This window comes from Balearica regulorum, chromosome 12, assembly GCF_011004875.1.
Source record: "Balearica regulorum gibbericeps isolate bBalReg1 chromosome 12, bBalReg1.pri, whole genome shotgun sequence".
Classification (NCBI taxonomy): Eukaryota; Metazoa; Chordata; class Aves; order Gruiformes; family Gruidae; genus Balearica; species Balearica regulorum.
In genome coordinates, this window is record NC_046195.1 from 9,970,258 (window position 1) to 9,984,354 (window position 14,097).

Here is a 14,097-nt window from a genome sequence, read left to right on the forward strand (position 1 = left end):
CTAACAAGCTAATTACTGTACATCAAGTCACAAAGGGAAAACTGATGCTTTTTATTTTTTTAATGGAGGTGCTGTCAGATTAAATCAACTTGGAAGGACGACTGAGTTTAATGTATTCCCTCAGCTGATGCTCTCTTTAACACATTTACATATGCAAACATGTTAATATTCTGTCGGAATCCATGAAATAGGACTGACAGGGCAGAACCTAACAAAATGGTTATATGACCCTGCTCCTGCAGCTTATTTACGTCATTTACATACGCTGGTAACTCCAGCTCAAACTGAGTGATTGCTTGGGAGTCACTACTGTGAAAGCAGGAGCATCTCAACAGGGAAATGACACATCCCTGCTGCTGGGGGGATCCATTTTAGGAGGCAAACCAAACGTGTAAATTGCTAATGAACTACCCGTTCCTGTCCAGCACAGCTAGCAAAACTGCAGATGGTTGATTCCCCCTGGGATAACAAATAGGTGAAGCTGGGGTATTTGTTAGATGGCTTTCAGGTTATCTGCCAGGAGCAAACAGCCGTGTCGTGCTGCCTTTTCCGCAGCAGGAATCAGAGCAAGGGGTATTTGCTGCCCGCCTCTCCCAGCCCCTCGGCCAGCCCGCACCCAGCAGGGCTCCCTGGCTTTCCTCGGGGGTCCTGCCCCAGTGTTTGCCCAATGCGAACGTGGTGCTTCCCTGCTTCCCTGTATCCATTTCTCCAGCCTTCTCTGGCTGTCCTTACAGACCCGTGAACCTCTGAAAGCTAGCAGTCAGCAAAAGCTCCCTGCGCACACAAGCCTTTGCATCAGGCAGTGACGCTCACCTGTGTTAGGGGTCGAGGCATTAACGTTTCCGTTCGCTGTTCTCCAAAAGATTAATTGTTTTCATGCAACCATCTGCACTGGAGGCCAGGGGTTACACCCTGCCCACAACAATACCGTGTACGAGCAAATACCCAGAGAGCAGCGGACAGATGAAGGCTCGCTCCTCTCAGGCATCCAGCTGCTTCCCCAGCAAGATGCTTTCCACAGCATCGGGGCCCAGTGGCAGGGAGGGTCTGCGTCGCCTGAGGTGCCCGAGAGCCCTTGCCCGCAGGCACGGGTCAGCTCCCTGCCTCTGCCAGCACGCGTCGGCCCCAGTGCAGCCGGGTCGTGTCACCCCACGTGCCTGCAGGACAGAGAACCAAACCCGGTCTTAGGTCGCACTGACTTGTCAGAGTGGGCTCAGCAGAAGGTAACTTTGGCCAAACTCTCCAAAAAGCTGGCGGCCAAACCCCCCGCAGACAAACAGCTTTCAAGGGAAACGCACAGGCTGTGCTCTGTGCCTGCCGCAGCTCTGCTGAGCGGCGTTTGAAGGCTCCAGTGCGATGGCTGCACCCAGCTGTGTCAATCTGTTTCCACCTCTGAGCTGACTATAGCTGAAAGACAGATGACCTGTTATATATTTTCTTACCTTTAACTATTCCCACATGATTGGAGTGTTTCTGGGATATAGATAATAGGTCCCCTCTTGAAGTCTTTATCGGGGCCAGGTTGTCACTGGTCCCTGCAACACCAGGTGTACAGGGGAAGATTAGAAGAAGCAATCAGATTTCCATTTGTTCCGAGCAAAGGCTGGAGAAATTTCTATATTTAGAGGCTGTAACAAGCTGCTTTCCATTGCACTCACTGGGCGAAGCTTTGCTCTAAAAGAGCTGGAGCATCTCCCACGGCACACCACCCACCTGCAGAGCAAGCCAGGAGAGAAGGCTGCACTCCCAGAAGGTGTTTCAGCTTGGTCACTATCACATTGCTTCTTCAAAAGAAGAACGCGCTCAAGCTCCTCATTCAAGCAAAACTCCCTGCACAGCTCCACCTAAGTGCAAAGGGAGTAAGGATTCAAAACCTGGTCCAAGATGAGCCAAACATCCATTTATTTGTCTTTTGTCTTCTACTGAGTAAGCATGGACAACGCTAGGGAAACCATGTCATTCATAAGGTGGATTGATGTCCTCGGAGCTGTTCAGCTCTTTCTTGAGGAAAATGCATAACCTGTGTCTTACACTCAGATGGATTCACTCACTTGTGGAATTTATCCCTTGATACCATTGTCTGACACAGGCTTTCCTTCACACACACATCTGCAGACAGCAATTTCCTATTACAGATGCTGCCCATCACTTCCATGTTCGTTTCTTCCACTCACAAGGAATTCAGATGTAGGTACTTCAGAGCAAACCGGGACAGCCAGGGGAGTCTGGCCCCAGCTTGCCTGTGGTTTAGCACAGACCCAGAGGAAGGGCTTCACGGAGAGGGCAGAGTCCGGCCAGCAATCCCGGCCAGCACACTGTGACCCAGGCCAAAGGTATGCTGCCTGGCAGAGCCCTTTTCTCCAGGCTCCGTTTTCCTGGTGCTCCCCGGCAGTGCTCTGCGCAGACAGAAAGGGGAGCAATGTTAATAATGAGGGCCAGTCCCCGCAGTGAGGTGGGGTAGCTGAAACCTCCAAAAATTCATCCCGGAGCAGCCTGCATGCTTCCAGGCAGACAGGCGCTGATGTTGTCAGATGCACTGTGGGAGGGAAGCAGGAAAATGGAAAATAAAGGGAATGTGAGCTGCTGGGCGTTTCAAACCCTGCCTTGCCGGGCGACGTCCGCTTGCTCCTCCATGGCTGGAGCAGATGAGTTGGGCCTCTGGGAGCTCTCTGAAGGGCCTGCATTGGCCCCACACGCTAAGATGCACTCTCCAGTGAAGTCTGTCTCCTCAATAAAGGAGAAAATGGAGAAGATGGAGACATCTGCTGGGAAGCTGTCAGCTTTATTAGATACATGCGGGTTTGGGGACGGAGCAGCAAGAGGATCTCAAGGAATCTGAGCTCAAAGAAATAAAGGCAACTTCAAAAGGCACAAGCAGACCAGCAGAATCGCTTAACAACAATAATTTTTTGCTGGCAATACAATTGAAAACACCTGAGAATCAAATCGGGATTCAGCCTATCCCCCTGCCTGGAATTGCAGCTGCTATTGATTCTGGGCACTAGATCTTAGGAAAGCTTCTCCGTAAACTCCTGACACTGGCCATTACAAGCGATCCCAGATGTGGAAGGATTTATGGGATCCCCACTCTTTAAAATATGCGCAGATTAAGGACCGTGCTAATTCTAAAGCTAGAGGGAGATAGCACTCGCGCCCGCTCCGCTCTCCTCAGTGCCAGGGTGTCACAGCAGTGCCGCTGGCTGGCAGGGGCAGAGGGAGCTCAGCCTGGGGACTGTGGAGCCGCGGCAGCTCGTCGAGTGTCCCGAGGTGTCCGCGATCGGGGACCAGGAAAAACACATTTACAAATGTTCTATCGCAATCCATGTGAAATGGCTTAGCGTCTCCATCAGGAGATCTGGTGCAAATCACAAGTCACCTGCAGTTAATAGTCCTTACCCAGGAGAGCTCTTTCTCATGACTGGAACTACCTCGCCGTGGCACAGAGGAAGGATGGGCACCCCTTCTTCACCCGCTGGAGGAGCCTGGGTGCTGGGATGATGCTGTAACCCGCTGCAACTCCTACATGCCCTGCAACAGCATCGCAACTTTTCCTTTCCATTTCATCCCACAACTCCTGTCCAGGCATCCCGCGGCAGAAATGGGGAAACTGAGGGATGGAAACAGCCAGTATCTGTAGCCTTTGCAAAGCCAAAAAGCAACCTGGTCCACCTTCCACCCAGCCCAGTGCCCCTACTACCAGGGAAACAATTTGCATTGACTCAGGTCAGGATAAGATCAGCCCCTTCGTGCTGCCAGAATAGATGAGGCTCTTTGCAGTGGTAAATACCAGGTCAGCTGCACCCGCAGAAGGCAGCTTTTCTTCTGCGGCAAAAGGCGGGAGAGTATCTCCCCACTCTGTATACCTGTGAGTATCACTGCAAACTGCAGCATCACTGCCATATGATTTCCTTGTTATTTGTCTTTAAGAAAGCAGTAGTCTTTAAAGTAAAGAAGTTAAAATCTACTTGCTTGGAAAGCTGGGTGTGCAGCCATTTGGTGGGGTTTGCTTTTGGACTGAATGTAGCAAAGCTAGCTGCCAGTTTGTGTTCACACACGTCTCTGAATTATCTGTGAGGTCTCAAAACTAATGATCGATACGTTGTCTGTTGTGGTAAACAGACATTTTTAAAAGATTCCTGCTTCATAGTCCACAGAAGAATTTGATTTCCATGCCTATTAAATAATGATAGATTTTATGACAGCAAATGTAAAATCTGTCACATGACTGGGATTAACTTTTGCTGATAATCCAATATCTGACCCTATAGCAAAGTAACTAGTGCTTCACGTCTCCGGTGCAGCATCCACCCCCCTTTGGCCGCCTGAGCTCGGGGCAGTTTCCCCGGCTGGATCCTCTTTTCCCCTGGGATCTTACCAGGCTGCTGCCAGCTTGTCCAGGGCAAGGGGGAGTGAGCGAGCACAAAGATACACCGATATCGCCTGTGTTTCTAAATAACTGAGGGATAAGGGTGGAAGGGAAGTTACCCAGATTTGCAGGATCATTCCAGGATATCGTTTCCTGTTCTTCTGTGTATTTTGATGTAGGGATTGATGTCAAGTCCCTGTGCGTGCTCAGGTAATGACAACCCACGGTTATTCCCCTCCTCGCACAATATGAGCTTTCTCTTATCACGGCGCACTCTGCACTCGGGCAGGGGGTTGCCGTGTGGGGCTGTGAGCCCTGGCTGTGCGGGGGCACGCGGTGCCTGCCCGAGCCGGGTACCAAAACGACAGGGCACTCTTCCTTAGAGGAGCACTTCACTTTTTGCTAGCAGGTGAGAGACAGAGTCAGAACAAATTAACAGATACCATAACCTTCTCATTAACAAATTAGCAGAGCTCAAAAACAGAAAGGCACCTTCCCAAGACTTGCTGCTTCAGGTGAGTGGCACAGCTGCCACACAAATGCTTTAAAACTGCCAGACCAAGCCCTAGCTGAGCTCTTTGAAGCCCCACAGACCCCAGCATCACTCTGAGTGATGTCCCCTTTTGCTTCTACAGCCTCTAAGGTGAATACCTTGTAAAGCTGTTACGGCCAAGGGTATCAAACAGCTGCTCGAGCCCTTCAGAAAAAGCAAAGTGCTGCAATCTTTAACAAATACTGGTGATGTGCTACCATGTTGAAAGAGAAAGCTACTCCCATTCAGCAGCAAATGGTAAGTATATCAAACAAGAAAAATCTATCAAATGTATCAAATGCTGATGTCATAGGGGTATATAATCTTTCCTCAAAATGAAGGCCATGAGGTTCTCTTGCTAGGTACTGCTGCACTGAAACGATAAATGTTGTGGGTTTGCGTGAGGCAGAGGAGCCAGTTCCTATGGAAAGAGAGTGGAAACTCATTCTTTGCTGCCTTGATCCCAAACTGGGAATCTCTTCCTCTCTGAATACACATGAAATCTGCTCCAGGCAAAGCAGCCCTGGTGTTGGGTGATGTGGCCAGAGACCGTCTCCGAGTCGGGGCACGGTGTTAGCATCCTCCTACCTGGAGCAGTGCTGTGTCTCTGCCTCAGCTTAGCTTAGCGCACCCAAGTCAAGGAGGCCATTAGGGAGGCTCTCAGAAATTACAAGACCCCCCCCTTTTGGACCCATCCAGCTCCCCTGAGGGAGGAAGGGACAGGGAATGGGATGTTCAAATTGCCCCAGCCACTTCTGGGACAAACATTTACTTTAGATTAAGTGGCATGTAAAGGAGCGAGGAGCCCTCTCTGGCTGGCTGCTAGGGTTGATAGTTAAATATTTATAATGTCCAAATTAGCATAGTGAAAGCTCAATTCATCAATTTGTTCTGGTCTGTTTGTAAGAAGGGGAGGGGGTGTCAGGCACTCTGCGGGAGATGCAGCCGTGGGTGGGCAGGGCAGGCTTGCTGCCTCCATCATGGGTCCACAGCGCAGCTCCCCGCTGGTACTGAGACTTGTTGCCCTGGCTTACCCCTTCGCTGGCATCAGGGAAGGGGCCAGATGTGGGACAGGGCTGCGGGGATCCCTCCTCTCCTCCAAACCCACCTGCCCGGGGGGCAGCCTCAGGCCATGGGGGAATCTGCGAGGAGCAGCCTGGCCAGGCAGTGCCAGCCTGGGGCTGCCTGCGCCGGGGCCAGGGAGGGTGTGGGCTGCCCTGGAAGGGTTAAGGCTTTTCAGGCCGAAATCCCCCAACAGAAGGCAGGGTCAGCCTCGGAGCTGAAATCTAAGTGCTAATGACTGATGCCCTTCACCCCTCCGCTGCCTCCAAAGGCGAGTGCCCTGGATGAGCCGGGGCCGGAGAGCATTTAACATTTGAACTTCTTCTCGTCTGCGAGGCAGCAGGCCGTTGTGCGCGGGGTCGCTGACCCCCAGCCCCACTCCCCCCAGCCCCTCAGCTGCCTCCCAGCCCTAATTGAATGACAGATGGTCAGCGGCAGGGAGAGGGCAGGAGCAGGGCCCCACGCCCCCGGCGCTCCTGCCCACGCACTCCCCACACCGGCCGCCCCTGAGGCTGCCCGGCACCACGGCCCCTCCGCTGCACACCTGGGGAGATGGGGCAGCGGGCAGGGATGGGCGTGGGGTGCTCCCTGCATCAGGGGTACCCTGGGGCCAGACTGGGGCAGGGCTCGAGTCAGACCCAGTGCCCTGCCAGCCCTTCCCGTCCCTCTGCCACCCAACAAAGCACCCCCGAATTCACGGAGTCCTGAGCGGCACGGAGCGGCCAGGGCCTCCTGCTGCTCCTGGCAGTGCCAGAGCTGGGGGAGGCAACGAGCTGGGCTGAGCTGCTGGGCGTCCACGGGGACACGGGGCAGCCACAGGGAGCCGGGGCAGGGGAGGCAGTACTGTGCACAGCCCCTTCCCCTGCCTGCACCCCCCCGTGCTGGCAGCTCATGCCGGGGGGTGCTGGACGTGTCCTGCCCTGGGCAGGTGACAGGAGGGGCCTTACTGTGGTCACAAAGGGGACTGTGGAAACGGCTCGTGGTGAGGCCAGCGCCTGCCCCTGCCTCCAGCTCGCAGCCCTGCCGGCTTCCTTCCAGACAAAGCTGGGGAGGCCGGGGTGGGCCCTTCAGGGGCAAGGGCTGTGCCACCCACTGCCAGGCGCAGCCCCTGCACGCCCCACTGCAGCCCGCTGTCCCTTTAACAGAGAGCCGTGATTCCCACAATTACTGGGATTACAAGGAAAGGGTTATCGATTTGCAGCCTGCGCTGTGTGATCAGCGCCCGGGCGGCCCCCCCGGCCCACCTCTCCTACTGTAAGCACGAAACCATTTATAAATGTTTTATTTCACTGATCGCCTCACCCTTGCTGCATAATAATAACCCCAGCAGCATGGCAATATATTCTCTCCACTCCCCCTTTCCCCGTGCCCGCAGCCTGCAAAAGGCACCAACGTGATATGCAGCAGCCCCTGATTTGTGTGTATGTTTTAATTACCGCCGGAGAAACCTGTACACAAGCATAAAAAAGGGCGAGGGAAAGCGAGAGCAGGCCCAGACGGCGGAGGCAATGGCAGCCTAATGCACCGCTGGCTGACAGCGACTTCCGCTCAGGCACCTTCTCCAGATCGAACCCTTCGATTGTAACTGAAACAATTTGCATACTGATTCCTCTCATAGCCTCCCGATCCATAACCAGCCAGGCAGCTATTCAAATGCAAGTAGCATCCCTAAATGCAAGGCTAGACTGACCAAAATGCGCTGTCCAACAAGCAGAAGGAGAAGAAAAACCCCCTTGATTATTATTTCTATTTTTGTTCCTTTTAACCTTTAAAAGATTTAGCTGGAAGCTGTTTGTTTATGACTGGGGATGTAAGGGAGAGAATTGATCCTGGACTGGACTTAAAGATGGAGCAAAATGGGGCGCTGGAGAGATTTTTGGTTGTGGTTTTTTGGGGTTTTTTTTCCTATTTTTATTTTTACCTAAGCCACAAACTGAGGCTCTTTGGGGCTGAAAGAGGGTCTGTCCTCTCTCCCACCCCCTTCTTCCACCAAAACCATCTCAGCTCCTGCAGACCCAGGGAATACACAAATTGCTGCCTGTGCCTCTGCCTCTGGTGCATGTTGGGCTGATGAAGAACGTGTAATTCTGGCTGTAAATTCTTGCGTTTAAGTTGGTCCAATAAAAGATCTCTCCTACACCTTGTGAGGGTTTGGTGCTTTATTTTTTAACGGGACTGGTGTGGCAGCCGTGGCAGTTGCTTTTTTTTCTTCTTCTTTTTCTTCTTCTCGTTCTCATTTGAAATTATGCAGATAGATTTTTTTTTTTTTCCTTTTTATTTTTCTCCTCCTAGGGGGCAAATCTAGGAGCCGAGCCCGCATCGGATGCCCGTCCCGGCGGCGGACGGCGGGGTAAGCGTGCCCAGCGGGGCACGGAGCGGGCGGAGGGCCGCGCGGGAGGGGCGGGGCGGGGCGCGCAGCGGCCGCGGGCGCGCAGCGGCGGGCGGACGGACGGACGGACGGGCGGGCGGGCGGCGGCCCCGCCGGCGGAGCGGGGGCCGTGTGGATACCGCGCGGCTCCCGCAGCCTCCTCCGCGCCCGCGGAGCGGGGTGCGCGCAGGAGGGGGAGGGAGGGAGAGAGCCTCGTCCGGCGCCTCCGCGCCCGCGGAGCAGCGGTCGCTCCCCCCGCCCGCGCGGAGCCGGCTCGCTTGCCGTTCGCCCCTCCAGCCCTGTGTCGCTGTCCGCGGCCGCTCCGCCGGCGCGTCCAAGGCGAGAGCGGTCCCGGAGCTCTGCCAGCCTCCATGTTTGGAGCTGTTCCTGGCTAAATTCACCGTGAATGTCCCCGAAATCGATCCCGATAATTTCCTGCTAATAAGGGCCCCGCTTTCATTCTGGTTCGGATAAACAGCGGTACCACGGCTGTTGCGGATCGGGGGGGATCGATCGCGGGCTGGTTTCTCCGCAGGTTCGTGCGCTGCGGAGACCAGTCGCACGGATGCCTGAGCGTGTGTCTGCCGTGTTGCTGTAGGCAGGAATAAATGATGGGGATACGCAGATATTTTATTATTTAGCGACAGCTAAGGGAAAGCTTTTAGGATGCTGCGGAGCTGACTGGCTCCTCGTCTCTCTAAAATTCCCATTTGCCTCGGGCTACGACCTGTTATTTGACCTTTAGACACCCCCGAAGACAGCGGAGTTTTCCTTTCGAAATAGTAATAAAGCGCAGATGTGGGATGACTCCGCCGAGCGGAGCCGGGCCCGGGCCCACGGCCGGTCGGGACGCGCTCGGCCCTCACGTGGGGGCGGGAGCGGGGACCGCTTTCGTGCGGGGACCGGGGCTGAGCCCGGGGTGACACGCGTTCATTTTGATTTCATTTGAAGACATTTGATGGTTGTAGATCTTTCTCTGGTTTGTTGCATCACCACAGCTCGCCCCTTAAAACAGTAATTCAAGATGTAAGTAAAAGTGTTTTCATTTTTATTGATCCTGCTAACATCTTTCATTACCCAACACGTAACCACAACAAATGATTGCTCATTTGATACGGAGAATTTTATCGACGCTCTCTCCGGTTGGGGCCCGAATCCCAAATCCCGGCGGCGTTAGGAGCGGAGAGGCGCGGTGCAGCGCGGCTGCGGAGCGGAGAGTGCGGGCGGGCGCTGCCCGAGCCCCGCCGGCCCCTGCCCGCAGCTCCCTGCCCTCCGGCCCCGCTCCTGCTCGGGGCCGCTGCCGTGGTGCCCGCCGGCGGGGCCAGGAGCGCTTCCCTCCGCGCTTCCCCTGCCGAAAAGCGGGGAGTAACTGCGGGGAGGAGAAGGCAGCGCACCCCCGCTTTGCGGCGGGCCCGACGGGGCGCACCGGGCCCGGTGCCGCGGCGTGCGGAGGCGGGCCGGGGGGCGGGGGGGGGGCTGCGCGGCCGCCCCTGCCCGCCGATTTCGTTCCCTCGCAGCCAAACCCAACAAGTAGCGGGAGGCGAAACGGCCTCGGCCCCGCCTCGGCCGCCGCACGCCGGCTGCCCGCCCGCTCCGGGAGCGCTGGAAAGCCAGGCTGTCCGCTCGCTCTCTTTTTCCTGTTTTCCCCTTTATTTCCCAAGACGCTAAATAAAGAAAATGAAAATGTAAAAAAAAAAAGGGGGGGGGGCATTTTGCTTAAAAAAAAAAACAAACACCCAACAAAAAAGAAAGCAGCAAACCTTTAGGCTTACTGGGGGTTCCAAAGGATCTGAAACAGCAGATCCTGTTTCATTTACACGATCCCTTTCAGCTAACGGCGTGAAAGGTTTTTCAGCCCCCAAACAAACGCTACTATTTTAAGTCTCTTTGAGCATATTGGTTTTGTCCTTAATACTAGAATGGAAGGCAAGTTTATGAGGGAGAGGCTCGAAGAACTGGTTTCGATGCAAGAGACCTAGAGTGAAATTAAACTAGGTGGATTCTTTATTAAATGATTTTCGGTCTTCTGTGTTTTATGAAAATAAAAGGCAGCACTTTGTCATTTTTAACAATGTAAGTAGCCAATAAATCTAATTTTCACATTGATTTCTGTAGGAATTAAGTGATATCTACACTATCTGTTGTGAATTGTTTTTTGGAAACAAGTGCGACTTTCTCCTGGCGGGAGCTGGTTTTAAAAATAATAATTACAAAAATATTTTTTAAAAAATACTGCTTAAAGACAGCAGCTTTTTAAAGCACGAAATAATTTTATCTGTGAGCTTGACCGTGCATATCTGAGACGGCATCTAGACAAAGAGTTTTATAAAACGCGTTGACAGGCACAGGAGAGCCTTGCACGGAAAAAATGTCTAATAGGAATTAATTAGAAAGGGAAACAGCTTATGGACCCCTCGGTCTGGCGTTCGGATTAGAGGAGGGAAAAAAAAAAAAAAAGGAAAAAAAAAAAAAAAAGGTGTGCGACTATATTCGCTCGTACATGTAATTAATAAAGACCTCAGCTCAGAAACTCAGGGCGCTGCGAGCAGCCCTGCCTGATTAAAATGTGTCCCTGCCCTAATTGATAACTCAGGGCCACGTGCTGCCTGCGCGGGCAGGTGCCCTTCCTGAGGCGCTGGCAGAGCATCACCTCTGAGCAACCGGCGGGGGGTTTAATAGCACCTTTCCCTAAATAATAAACCAGATTAATAGCGTTCACTGAAGTGCTATTGATCTCCCTCGTGGTACCGCCGCGTACGTAGGTGTGTTTGAATAAACGCACGGGGCTGTCCGGCAGCAGCGGCTGGCGCAGGGCACACGGATGAGTTTTGTTTCAGGGGTACCACGGCGTGTCCGTGGGGCGAGGGGCAGCGGAGGGGGCAGGTGCCCCCGGGGCTCTCCCGGGGCCGGCCCGCTGCGGGCGGGAGAGCAGGGACAGCCGCGGCCCGGGCCCCGCCGGCAGGTACTACCCCGCAAACACACGCTCCGCGGGCGGGAGGGCTCAGCCCGGCCCCGCGTGTCCGGGGCACGTCGTGGGCGACGGCTCCAGGCCCTGGGAGGAGGAGTGCGGGTCGGGGCTGCGGCCCCTGCCTCCTCCCGCTGGTTACCCCTAACTCTGCCCCGGCGGAGTAGCGGGGCCGCCCGTGTCGCGGGGAAGGTTTCCGCGGGCCGCCGGCCGGGCTGGGCTCACGGTGGGGTGCCCGGGGAGCGGGTCCTTCGCACCCCGCGGAGTGTTTTCCTGTGGGTTTCCCAGGGCATCCTCGCAGGACCTAAAGCACAGGGGTGCAGACCGTCGCGGCCATCACTGCGTGGGTCCGGCGCGGATCACACACATCCCCTCCCGGGGCCGGCGGGGGCAGCTCCGGGCCGGTCCCAGCCTGCCTCCGAGGAGGCGGCAGTGTGGAGTTCAAACGCATCAAACTATCAGAAGTCATTTATCCGGTTTCATAAATAATGTCCTTATTATCTCCAGCCCCCTTAATTCATGCTTCTGTCCGCTTGATTGCGGGGTTTCAGCAGATAAAAAGTTTATAAGTTGGTCGGGTCCTTGTTTTCCTTTTTCCATCATTAACATCATTAATATAAGCTATCAATAACCCTGTCGTTTGGAGCATAGCTTCACAGTATTGATCTGCGCAGCTATTCATCTCTGCCATAGAAGACACGGAATAATTTTCGCATTACAGGAGCTTGGATTTGCTTTTAATTCATATTTAAAGCTGCAACTGGCTCTGTGGAGCTCTCTGCGAAAGACTAGAGGCGCCTAATTAATAATAAGTTAGAAACGAAGGAAGGCACCAGTGGATAAATAATTAATACAGACATCTCTGTCTCTTTGAATATTGCTACTTTAAAAATTTAGACTTACCAGGGCCATACTGTAAGTCTGCAAGTTATATTGAGGAGATGATTTAAGAAAGCTATTTTTTTCCTGAAATACAATGCTAAATTATTTACGGTGTTTTGCAATCTTCCATAAGTTCCTTCATTAACAAGCGCTGCGGTTTGCTCCGGGGGGTGCGGGAGAGCGCGGCTGCAAAGAGGGATCGCGGCGGCTCGGCCAGGGCAGCGCCCTGCAGCCCGCGGGGCTCTCTCGGTGCCCCGCTCCCCGCTCCGCGTCCCCGAGCCCGGGCAGACACCCGCCCCGGGCCGGGGGAGGGGGGGGCGGCAGCAGAGGGGCCCTTGGGCGGCCAGCGGGGGCTACCTGGCGGGCTGGGAGCAAGTTCAGCCACCGCGCTGCCGCCGCTCGGGCTGCCTGCGGCTCCCCTCGGGCAGAAGCCCGGGTTCGGGGGCGAGGGCTGCGGGGGGGGGGGGGGAAGCCGGGACCCCCCCCCGGGCGGGCACCCGCAGCGAGCCCCCGCTGCGCCACAGCTTCCCCTGAAAGCCGGGCCCTCCCCCGCCTGCCCCGGGCCGGCGCAGCCCTCTTTTCTCTGCCTGCCCCCGACAGATGTATATGTTTTTGTCACCAAGCAAGTTTCCAAGAAGCTCGACAGGGGAAAGTCTGGAAAAGTTAATCCCCCCCGGCAGCTGTTGGCTTTGGGAGCCTTCGAGCGTCACCTTTGACACGCTCCCCCGTGCGAGGGGACCCGGGTGCCGCAAGCTGTCACCGCGCAGGAGGCGCGGGAGAGCCGCGCAGGGACGGGAGGGCGCGGACGGCGGCAGCGCGCACACACCTAATTTTAAATAAATAAAATTTTAAAAATAAAAAAATTTAAAGGATAGTAATAATAATAATAATAATAATAATAATAATAATTAAAAAAAGACGACCCCTCTGTCCGGTCCGCTCCGGCATATTGCGATCGCTGCCCCGGGCCGGGCCGCCCCGTCCGGGCCGCGGTGCCCGCGCGGTGTGCGCTGGCGTCAGGCGGGAGATTACGGCCGTTTCATGGTGTCATTATCTCGGATTTAAAAAGCACACACACGCAACGCAATTCAAACAAGCAAAGTTGCGTTTTAAGTCCGCTCCGAGTATCTGCTGATCAAATAAAGACTTAAGGGCGGTAACGATTATTCTGTTAAATATATGGTACTTGACTGCACAAGCAGTAATTGATTAGCGCACCGAAATGATCTCTCCCCGGCGCTCCCCCCTCCACCGGCGGGGCGGGATGCTCCGCGGGGGGAACCGTGCCGGGGTCCGCGCCGAGGGGAGCCCACGGCCGGGCACCCCCGACGTCCGGGAGCCGGGGCGGCGGGTCGGTGTGCCGGCCTCTCCTTCCCAGCCCCAGGCCCCTACGAGCCCACCGGGGAGCCCCGGGGCACCCTGCGGCCGAGCCGAGCCGAGCCGGGCCGGGCCGGGCCCGGACGCCGTCGGGGAACCGCCGCACCGCCGGTCCTGCGCGGCCGTCCGCACCGGCGGCTTTTGCGCACCAGGGCCGCTTCGTCGTGGGGATCCCCCCAAAGAGTAACGGAGAAAATTATTTTAAAAAAGAAAAGATGTATGCAGGGCTGGGAGGTGCGAATCTACGGCCACTCTTTCCTCAGGTTAGCAGCTGAACCCCGCCAGGGGCCGGCGTGTCACAGGACTCTCCAAATTGTTTGGGGTTTGGTTTTATGCTCCTTGAAGAAAAATTTCATGCTGTAAGTTCCTCCAAACTCGAGGGAGTAACTTGTATTCGCTATGATGTTTGCTTTGGTAACTAATCACTAAACGCGTGGAGATTAAATATTTTTAATTAAACTGTAAGTTGTATGCAGATATTGGTAATGAAGAAGCTGACAGCGTTTCGATTAGATCCGTGACATCACCTCGCGTTGGCCTGGGAA

At 54.9% G+C, this 14,097-nt stretch overlaps 1 long non-coding RNA gene across 1 annotated transcript in view; it reads left to right on the forward strand.

Annotated features, from left to right (window-relative positions):
* The window catches only part of LOC142603495 (uncharacterized), a 121,195-nt gene that overhangs the window by 106,882 nt on the left and 216 nt on the right, over nucleotides 1-14,097 (forward strand). The window contains exons 4-5 of the long non-coding RNA XR_012837435.1: nucleotides 5,002-5,156; nucleotides 8,253-8,310. This is a non-coding gene — a long non-coding RNA (uncharacterized LOC142603495). The remainder of the gene's footprint in view (nucleotides 1-5,001; nucleotides 5,157-8,252; nucleotides 8,311-14,097) is intronic.